The sequence below is a fragment of the Bactrocera oleae genome, chromosome 5 (genome assembly GCF_042242935.1).
Source record: "Bactrocera oleae isolate idBacOlea1 chromosome 5, idBacOlea1, whole genome shotgun sequence".
Classification (NCBI taxonomy): domain Eukaryota; kingdom Metazoa; phylum Arthropoda; class Insecta; order Diptera; family Tephritidae; genus Bactrocera; species Bactrocera oleae.
Window position 1 is genome coordinate 25,929,254 of NC_091539.1, and position 11,320 is coordinate 25,940,573.

The window sequence follows — 11,320 nt, forward strand, 5'->3', positions numbered from 1 at the left end:
TACCAAAAGCGCCTTCCGGTTACCAGACCACTGCAGTGTTTTCCAAGCGGAGGTCACCGCAATTAAAGAAAGCCTTCTTGTACTGACAAGGAGTGTGATCACAACAAGAAATATATTTATATATACAGACAGCCAGGCGGCTTTGAAATATCTGATGTCTCATAGGATTTCTTTGAAGACAGTGAAAGAATGCCGTGATCTTCAAGCGGATCTGACATCCTATTTCACGGTAAACCTGCAATGGGTCCCAGCACACAGTGACATGCCCGGGAACTGTGTAGAAGATGAACTAGCCAGAACAGGCACCACCCTACATCTAAATTTTGGTAAGGAGGACATATATATGCCTCTGGCCTCTGCGACAAACATGTCATTAACATAGCCGAGTGTCAGTGGAATCAGTCCCTGACTTGCTCAACTAGCAGACAAACGTGCCATGAATGGAATATGAGCGGAACTTAAAAAAAAGAATAGTACTTTAGAAAATGAGGTGCAAGAATTAAAAAAACGATTAGAAAAAAATAAAAAGAGAAAAGGCAAATTGTAGAGCTATGTAGCAAATTGCCTCAACATATTGCTGCATGTGTGAGAAATAGTATGACAAATAATAACCGTAATCTTCACAGTAGATATGGTTGGGGGTTCACTTATTGTCACCTTTAGCGTACAGATATTTAAAGCCCTATTTTAAATGGCAATCACTAAGAACTCTGACAGAGTTTTTTCAAAGTTGGCCAAGAAGTCCTGGTGGCACGTATAGCAGCATAAAAACTCCGGAACTCTGAAGCCGTGGCTTTACGAGTGACTAGAAATACGTGTCAATTTGCTGCGATGAAATGTCTCTGAAGATCCATTTGCAGTATGATGGATATAAGAATTTAATTGTAAGCCTGGAGGATTATGGCGATGAAAATCGCATCTCCAGAATTGCTTCAAGTGTTTTAACAACCGTTAGGATATTTTTTTGTACATAAATCATGCAAAGGAGTTGTTTTAAAACTATATATTTTTGAAGTTGTGTCTCAACTTCAGGGGATAGGTCTTCACTACTGCGATTTTGTATGTGGCCAACGGCGAAAATAACGTAAGAACTACAAGTACTCCGTATATGTTCTCATGTATTTGTGACATGGGGGAAATGTGACTAAGGGAAATTGCGAACCATTGGTTAGGGAAGAATGGGAACATTAAGCACTAGCACCCTTCAAAGCGTTTGCTATGACGCTTTAATTAATGATATTTCTTTAAAAAGTTTGCCAAGGCCGCTCTTAGAAGCACTTCAAATATTGAAATGGCGGAAATTGATGTAAATGAAAGCTTTTTCTTGCAGCAAGCGTTCGTTTATTTTTGCGGCTATATGAATTCAAAGTTTTTAAAACTTCATAATTGTATGAGTCTTATACCTCGCTTTGAAGATGAAACTGAATCTCGTTTTCTTTTTTCAACGGAAAAATAATATAAATAACCTTCCTCGAAAAATGAGAGGAAATATTTTGCAACAATTTTGATTCTTGCTTTCATTTACGATGGCTTTCCAAATTTATATTTGAAAAAATGCGACACATAGAGCCGTTTTATTGCTGTGCGAATTCCCAACCAGACGTTCTTATATGCCTTTTTATTAGAGTAAGAAAGTATTTTTCTATTACAATTTTTAATAAAAAGACGAGCACACTTGCTTTCAAGCATGTAAAATTTGTCTGAAGTCCTTTGTCCGGGTGTCTATCTGAAAGTAAAATCTTCATTTGGTGTCCTGATTACAACGTATATTTAACATTTTGAAGTGCTCAATTAATTATTAAGATAGGAATGCACATCCCCCATACATCATTTTGAATTTTCTCAGGGTTTTTGTTAGATTTCCACTGTTGGAAATGTTTGCACATAAATTGTATTTTTATAAGTACTATTGTAAAATTAATTTTTTAAATATTTTCGTTTTGTTTTTATTTATTTATTCTATATAATTTTGTTATTTAGTTTTAAAGTATATGGGTGAAAATAGGCCTCCTAGGGAACCGAACACCCAAAAAAAGCAGTAACTCGTCTAGTTGCATGCCTCATGGTGGTGTGAAAAATGCAATATAGATATAAGAAAATGTACAAAAATAATAAATAAAATCTAACGAAAAAAAACATATACAGTTTTGCTCAAGAAAAATCACTTTCTTGTTTAAACAAACTACAAGTATATCGATATATTCAAATTGTCAGGTTGGATTTTAAAATTGTATCAATGAATGCAAATATAGGTGTTGCAAATGAAGAAATTGCCCATAACTTTTTTTGGTGGGAGCACTATAATACTGGCCACATACTAGCTTTGGAAACAATTAGATGCACACTAAAACTGGAAAGCTTTTCTTCACATATTGAGCATTCATGTAGCGGCACATTTACTTTTATAAAAGCAATTTCATCGTAGGAGTATGGTAATTTACTTATTAGCAATTTTGTATTAGTTGTAACGTAATTTTTGTTTCTTTTCATAGGAACATATTTTTTGCAATTTTACTTTCCAAACCGCTTTGTGTCATACATAAATCAGTTTCCAAATTTAAATCACGCTGTACGCAATCTAAAGCATCAGGGCGTCTATTAATAAAATTATATGTAATGTCATTTTCATCCCAAAGACACGGAAACTTCTTTTAAAATCCTTCTAAAACGATATACCGATCACTATTTTTGCGCGAAATTATTTTGGATTGTAAATGCTTTTTAGTGTTTTGAATTACATGTTGTGTTTTTTGTTACTTAAAGACAATAAAGTTAAAGTTTTTGGGGTTTAATAAATAATAAAATATATAAAATTAATAATGTCGCAGTGGAAGCAGCAGCAAAACAGTTACAAATATCAAGTAGCAGCAACTGTCGCCGTTTTAATTTCTTGCAGACGCAAAATTGATGCGCGTCTCTTGTTTGCTGATTTTGATTTTTGTTGCTCTTCCTTTCGGTAAGCAGTAGAATTAAACGTAGCAACTTTCGTCGACTGTTTGCTTCATTTGATTTTACGGTAAAATTTTTGCCTGCTGCCTAGTCGCAAAAATTGATGTGCTCGAGATTTAGATTTTAATGTGTTAACAGAAGGAGCAACTTAAACAATGTCAAGTGAAATGTTGGCGCATTTTGAAAATAAAAAAGAAGTGGGCATAGTCGTAAGCAATATATGTAATCGTCTATATTATCTAATTTAAAGTCACATATAATTAAACGGCATAAAATTAATTTGTTGACTATTGGGAACTCTGATAACTCCCCATCATTATCGTCCCTAATTAAAACAATACGAAAAAAATAAAATAAAAATTGAGGTGATTAAAAAAGAGCTCTTACGAACATATTTTGGATTAGTAACGGAAGACAGCATTCCTCTTAATGTTTTAAATTCTCCAAACATGAGGAGTATCGTGGACCCAATTTGTAAAGGTCTTAGAGCTGCAGATGGAAAATAAATTACACTGAATGGATTGACTGCAAAGCCACTTTCGAAATAGTGGCAAATAATATAAAAGCGCATATATCCTGACAGGTCAAAACTAAATTATTGTCTTTGACAATAGACAGTGCAACGTGTATGTCCCGAAACAGGTTTGGAATAAGTTCACAATATATAAGCGGCGATCAAATCACTGAAGTAATACAAATGCTTATTAAATATAAAATTAATTTTAATTAAATCGTTTCGATTACGGCGGATAATTAAGCAAATTTGCTAAAAACAACATATACATTATCTTTCGTGTCCGAGCAAAATTATGAAGAGGACGACGAGTATTTAAAACAATTGAATCGGTAGAAACACTCCCTAACATTTTGATCGGCAATATCCAAGTTTGTCGTTGTGCTGTACAATTTTTAAAATTTTTGTTTTATTTGGGGAGGAACAGACAGAGTGTGACAGATATGTTACATTGTGTAAAATGAAACAAACACATTAGCTGGTATGACAATATTTAAACCAATTGTTATGCTTGTTGTAGCATAAAGCTACACCACGTTTGTGGCACTCCATTGCATGTGGACGCTTACTTTTACTTCTGAACAGCCCTACGTGTTAAAGTTGTCTTTGTACTTGCACAAGATCGTAGTAACTTCTAAACGAAATTTAGCTGATGACAACTGATTGCCCTCCTCATTCTTCTCTTTCCGAATTCTTTTGTATAAGAACCAAGAATTAGACATTGCAAGATCTAACCAGTGACGATTATACTCGCTACTTTGAAAAATCTTTCAATGTTAATATATTTTTTCCTAGCCTTTTCATAGCGCTTTACTTTGAATTTCGGTAGCTCATTATCAAAACCACATGATAGAATTGTTGCCCTTCCAGAGAATGGTAGATACATCTGTTCCTCCTACATTTCCAACATATTCGACGGAGTGTCCACGAGCATTTTTAAAAATATCTTTATCCATCGTATTCTTCCTAAGTCAAAATATTCTATCTATGACAACAACGAAAAATAGTTGTCAAAATAAAGCCTTCCAGATTCTACTTCAAATTGTACGTGAATCGCAAAGTAGAAATATTTTATTTCCCCATTTTTTCGGCTTTTTGCGATTATACCTTTTCAAGTTATTTCTTGCTTTCGTTGAATAAATTTGTTCATCCACACAAAGCTGATTCTTTAGCGAAATTTACATACATGTTTCGTTTAATTGAGTCACTAGTGGTCGAATTTTAAACACCGTATCCGAGTTGGAATGCTGGCGAGGAAACACCTTAGAATTGTCATTGAAGTGCATAAATTGGCTCAACTTTTTAAATTTCTTAGCTGACATCGTTTCCTTTATGAAAGTTGTTCCGATTTCATAATTTCAATGGTTCGTCACTCTTGGAATTGCTGGATGTCGATTTCGGACACGTGAAAGTTCTTGATGGGATCCTTGTGTATAATGTAAGTATTGGTTTGGTCAGCGATATTCTGGAATAATTCTTGGGAAAATATTTTTAGAAAAAACTGGACGGGCGTTTCTAAGTTCTAAATATCAGCAGGTAGTTCTTCCGTTCTTGTAAAAAAAATTGAGTTTAATATTTTTTTTCTTCCAGACGACATTCTTCTTTATCTTATTGTTATCCACCTGGCTGAGTAGCAATTGGAAATATGGATGATTGCTCTAAGGCACTATCAAAGTGTCCATCGCCCTGCTCAAAATCGGTCTTGGAGTCTAAACATTGGTCTCCGACTTAAAATCGGGATGGGCAATCCTATCATCGTCACCTTCGAACCCGAACTTGAAATTGAAATAACGTTCTTGGCAGAATGCCATGTGTTAAAAAAATAAATAACCTGAAATTGTATAAATCGCTTCGTACCAGTGATCTCACATCAAGTAAAAATTAACAAATTTCTTTTTTCACCGTATTGAGTGCTCGGAAAGGGTTTGTAACATATCTGTTACAAGATGCTATAATGAGTTAAGCCTTAAATAATTTTTGCATAATGTTATTTACCAATTCAATAAATAAATATGAGCATTGATAACATTAAAATATTAATAAACATACCTACATATGTATTTAGTAAGGATTTTCCAAGTTTTATTAAAATTTATGTTTTGAATATCATCATCCGACCGAAATTATGTATATACATTTTGCCGCTCCAAACTTTCTGTAGAAATGAAAACAGCTCTGTCGAACCACCAAAATGACAGGTTATTGCTAGCAATGGATGTCAAGACAAAATTGAAAAATACAAGATTACTACAAGTATTTACCGTTATTTTTTTTTCGGTTTAGGTTACGACAATTGTTACAAGAACAAATTGCACTATACCGTCATCTTGTGACTTAATTCTTTTGAGATGAAAAGAAAAGCATAGAACAGCTTAGTAAAAAAAACAATGTAAGCACTTTTGTTAATTCGTGAAATAGACTTAATTTATTAGTATATAGTGAACAAGTTTTAGTGAAATTATTACAATACTGTTGGTTGTCATTTAATAAATACATTTATCTATTGGCAAGTGAGTGGTTAAAAGGGACATACTTTCCAGAGCTTTTATTGTAGTACGAAAACCATTTGACAGTCTCTACCGTAAGAAACCAAGGGATTTTACTTGAGGCTTAATTTTGATAATCATTGATACAAATATTTTTTAATCAAAAAAAGAATTGATTTTCCATATCAAATTTTACTTAAAATTATAATTTGACTAAAATCGGTTAAGTAGTTTTGGAGTTTACCTCGGACATGTCGTGACATGTTATTTTTATTCTATATATAGATGTACAAGTAGTTCGAATGTTAGTATACTTGCTTATGCGCTTCTGGTCTATAGTACCTCATCCAATACAAGTGCATTAAGGAAGCCGAACAACGTGACTGGGGTAATGAATGTTAATGTATTCTTAGCAGATGCATCTTCCTGGTAAATAAACTTTTTCTTCGCAGAATCGACAGACACCTTATCGCCGCTTCCTTAGGCCGATGATTACCCATATCGTTTTTCTTAAAACTTAACCTTATAGCTACACCATTAAGCGTTACTATGCACTCCAGTATCAATGCAGATTTCATAAGATATTGCCTAAAGTGCTGCTTGACTATCAGTAATGACAATTGCTTCTTTGGCATAGTTTCACTCTTGGACGATATCTGCTAATGATGAAGATATGTTTGGTAAAATGTACAATACATAGGGACTGATAACTTGGTTTTTGGCCGTATTATTCTAGAACCAATTCCTTATATTATTTTTAAGGTCACGGTATACCAAATCACGGTGATCTATCTTGGATGTCTCTTTTGTCCGTAGCTTCTTTTTTAATTTCCCTCCATTGTTCGCTGAAATTTGTCATAGACCAAATCTTCCAAATTTGCCTCTTGAGCAGCGATTCTCGAAATTGCAAAGGCTTACATATATTTGTATGACGTGTGCAATGCGGACATGCTCCACGCTAACGATGGGCATAGTGGGTACATGCACAATACTCCCCGAGCTAATAGATAAACCTTCATTGCAGTAATCGGATTCAGCTAATCATCATCATCATCATCATTCTAAACAATAGTCATGCAGCACTTAAGGCAATATCGGCTTACGAATCCAAAATTAAATTGGTCCAGGAGTACATAGAAAGGTTTAACAGCATTTCAGTTGGTAAACCGGCCCACCTAATAAGGGTACCAATATGCGGGAATAAGATGGCAAATGAATTGACTCACTCTGCAGTGTCACTAGACCGCTAAAACCAGACCATTTTTTCGCAGTCATAGCTGAAAGCAAGCGCAAACGCATTGGCTGTTAACTATCGGCCTTTGTCAATTAAAAGTTTTAAGCAAATTTTTAAACTCTGCTCATATTGATTAATGGCTGCAACAAATACCTCTTTTTAATTTTAATTCTCGTCAACGTTTTTAAATTGTATTGATATTTGGCATTTGATTTAAAATCTGCAAAACAAAGTTTTATTTCCATTGTCACACTTTTAGCAAACTCACATGTGAATATTTTGACAAGATTACAGTTCTCAAAAATATGCAGCGGAGAATTCGCAAACTGAAAATAACTAATGCCTATAACTTCTAAATTCACTTCTCAATATGTTGTTTGTAAATTAATTTCATTTTTAAATATTATCCGGATATAACACATATAATCCAATTTCTTTGGTATTTAGTATTGTAACGGACTTCTCGCACATTCTGGCAACTACGAATTCACTGTCTAGTTGCTTCTGGCAATTTATCGTCGAATTTGATTTGTTCTGATATTCGTGTTCGCCACACTGCCCTCCACCTAAAAATGATCGTCCCGATTAGACATATCTGCAGTACCAAACGCTGCAAGCCGTTCCAGATGAACCACCTTTATTTTATTCCTCGGTCCTCCAATGGTATGTATGCGATACACTACATCGTTGAGTCAGTTAATAACCTGGTATGGTTCTTCCCAATGACACTGTAATTTGGGAGACAACCCTTTCTTTCGTTGGGGGTTATACAATAATACCCAATCGCCTTCAATAAAACCCTCAAAGTTCATTGCATTGTCGAATTTTGCTTTAATTTTATCGCTTAAAATTTTGGTGCGTTGTCTCACCATAGTAAGTATATCCCTCATCTCGTCTTCTAGGATGCTGTTGATTTTCTTAGAACCCTTTCCTCCGTTGGCGTTAATTCCAATTATAATATAATATAATAATTCAAATCAATCAGTAGCAGAAGATCGTTACCAAAAATTACTATTGCCAGAGTCTGACCCTATTGTTTCATGTACAGCGGACAAATAAGCCAACAAGGACATATGGGTATCCCAATCTTTTTGATACTTGTCCACAACTTTCTTCAAATGTTCTTAATATAATAATTCAAATCAATCAGTAGCAGAAGATCGTTACCAAAAATTACTATTGCCAGAGTCTGACCCTATTGTTTCATGTACAGCGGACAAATAAGCCAACAAGGACATATGGGTATCCCAATCTTTTTGATACTTGTCCACAACTTTCTTCAAATGTTCTTTCAAAGTTCAATTGAATCGTTCTACCATGCTATCGGACTGGAGATATAGTGCATTCGTACGGGTTTTTCGAATATACAGTTTCTGGCACACCTCCTGAATTAGAACTGATTAAAACTTTCATACTTGGTCAGAATGTAAATCTATTGGAACACCATATCTCGAATTGTTGATGAATACTACTACTGTTTGGGTCTCATGGTTAGGAATTGCATATACATCTGGGCATTTGTTGAAATAGTCCATGATTGCCAATAGATACCTGTTTCTTAAATTACTGGTGGGAAATTGACCAGCTACATCCATGGCAACTCGCTCAAACCGCTCACCTGAATTGTACTGCTTCATCTGACCATAATTCCTGAACCTCAGCCCTTTAGCAGCATGTGGCCTCTACTTGGACCGTTGTGCAGCTCTTTGGAACTTCGCCCATCACCGCTTTTCCATACACCTGTGCGACTGGGCTTTTTGCAGCTATTTCTTCTCTCGTTGGACGTTTATTGATCTCTAATCCATTTTTTACACTTTTCAAATCTGGATTTGCCTGCTGACAATTCCGTAGCTCCTTCGCATCCCAGTCTGACATTATAGTCATTAATCAGTCATCTATAATGTCGTCTTTTGCCTCAGCTTTCGAGCAGTGTCTGCATTTCAAATTACAGGGACGCCTGAACATGGCATCAGCATTTCCATAAATACTACCTTTGCGATATCCTATGGAGAAGTCGTAACTTTGGAATGGGTTCTTGAATTGTAGAAGCCATTTTAATGCTGCATGATCTGTCCCAACCCGAAATCGTTGGCCGTAATGATACTTATGAAAATGCATTCACTAACGCCAGTAAGTTCTTCTGAGTAAGACAATAATTTCTCTTTGGCTTGCTTATTGTCTGGCTGTAATACGCAACCACTTTCTCATTCCCATCAATGACTTATGATAGAACGCCTCCTACTGCAAATTCACAAGCATCCGTATCCAAAATAAACGCTGATCCTGGGACTGTGTATGCTAACATTGGTGCAGTACTTAACCGTTTTTCAGAGTTTAGAAAGCCACTTCCTGTTCTTTATTCCATTCAAAAACTCTGTTCTTTTTCGTGAGTTCATGGAGGCTACTAGCTACGCTGGTAAAATTTTAAACGAATCGTCGATAATAAGTACACAGTCCAAGGAAACTCTGCAATACATGTAAATTTTTAGGGGTGGGCCAATAATTTACTGCCTCTATATATTCATTATCCATGCAATGCCCTCCGTGCTCGCTTTGTATCCTAAGTAGCTTACTTCCTTTTTGAAAAGCGAACACTTCTTTGGGCTCAGCTTTAGACCAGCGCTCCTAGCTATCCGTTGGGAAGCCTCTTCCAGGTCTTTAAGATTTTCATCGAAGCTTTTACCCAACACGATGACATCGTCGAGGTATACCAAACAGGTCTTCTAAATTAGTCCTTTTAATAACTGGTCCATAAGTCTCTCAAAGGTAGCATGAGTGTTACATAATCCAAAGGGCATTACGGTAAATTGCCATAGATCATCTCCAACGCTGAAAGCCGTATTTTCTTTTTCTTCTTTGTTTAGTAGTGTTGAGAATCATTTTGTACCTGATAACGAGTCCAGCGTGTCATCGATTCAAGGTAGTGGATAACTGTCTTTCTTCGCTACATCATTAAACCTTCTATAGTCCACAGAGAATCTCATGTTGTCATCTTTCTTTTTCACCAGTCCTACCGGTGAAAGGTGATGGTTCGATTACGCCGCTTTTTCACGCATGGTTTGGCTTACAACTTCACGTTTTGCTAAAAAAAAAACACTTCGAGGAGCGTGGCGGATAAGTCTTGCCCCACCTGTATAGCACAACTTTGGTTCATCCTGGTTTGGAATTGTCCTGGTCAAATATGGTGGGTATCTGACAATGCATTGTTTAGCCTTATTTTGATGTCCTGCCTCTAGTTCCTCGGTACAGGCATTCATTTTTCTCAAGATGTCATTTTCAATCTTCGAACACTGCCTTATTATAGCTCCTTTGGAAAGTTTGATTGGTGACTTGAACTCATTAAGTACTCTTTGACATGCTTAGCTTGTCTTGTCATAGCCAGGGATTGCTGTAGATTGTTCTGTAAACTCAACAACCTATAACTAGTCAAATAAATACTTCTGATTTTGAGGAAATCTGCTGGGTCTCTGTTATTAGCATTCGTTCAACGTTGTACTTGTTAAAATAACCAAGGTAACCGACCTTGATTTGCTATAAAGTCTATTCCAATTACGGCTTTGTCGAAGATATCTGCCGCCATAAAGTTGTGTACCACGGCTGCATTTCCTATTACGATTTCGCACATTACTTTTCCGAGAACTTGAGTATCTTCTCCAGTCGCAGTAGGCAACTTTGCACCAGCTAACGGTATCACTTCTTTATTAACCATATCAGATCGAATTATGAAATGTGACGCGCCCGTATCTACAGTCAGTATACGCTGTTTGCCATATACACATTAGTTGTTAAATCGAGATTACAGCGCGTTTGCTTGTGGGAGCCAGCCGGTGCCCTTTCGGCTGGCTCGCTTTGCTTGATCTTCTCCAGCTCTTTTTTTACTGGATTATAAGACTGGTTACAGTTGCGTGCAATATGTCCAATTTTCCCGCAGTTGAAACATTTAGCCACACCATAATTTTTCTTACGCGTTTATGTAGATCTTTTTATCGCTTACTGTAAGTTTAATTTTTTTCTATTTTAGTTTTCAATCCCAATTACGGTATTTAAAAAAATATATTATTTGCACATCTGGTTTAAAGACATAAAAAATTTTACAACGTTTTAGTTTTGGTTAGTGTTTTTATATCATTATTATTT

At 35.7% G+C, this 11,320-nt stretch overlaps 2 long non-coding RNA genes across 2 annotated transcripts; one reads left to right on the forward strand and one right to left on the reverse strand.

Annotated features, from left to right (window-relative positions):
• The first annotated feature begins 4,404 nt into the window (after positions 1-4,404).
• Positions 4,405-5,127, forward strand: LOC138857446 (uncharacterized). Its single transcript, XR_011396524.1, has 3 exons — positions 4,405-4,901; positions 4,959-4,999; positions 5,054-5,127. It is a non-coding gene; the product is annotated as an uncharacterized lncRNA (long non-coding RNA).
• Positions 5,128-5,164: 37 nt separating this feature from the next.
• LOC118680958 (uncharacterized) lies at positions 5,165-5,615 on the reverse strand. Its single transcript, XR_004976601.2, has 3 exons — positions 5,513-5,615; positions 5,321-5,428; positions 5,165-5,238 (listed from the first exon to the last, which is right to left on the reverse strand). It is a non-coding gene; the product is annotated as an uncharacterized lncRNA (long non-coding RNA).
• Positions 5,616-11,320: the final 5,705 nt, after the last annotated feature.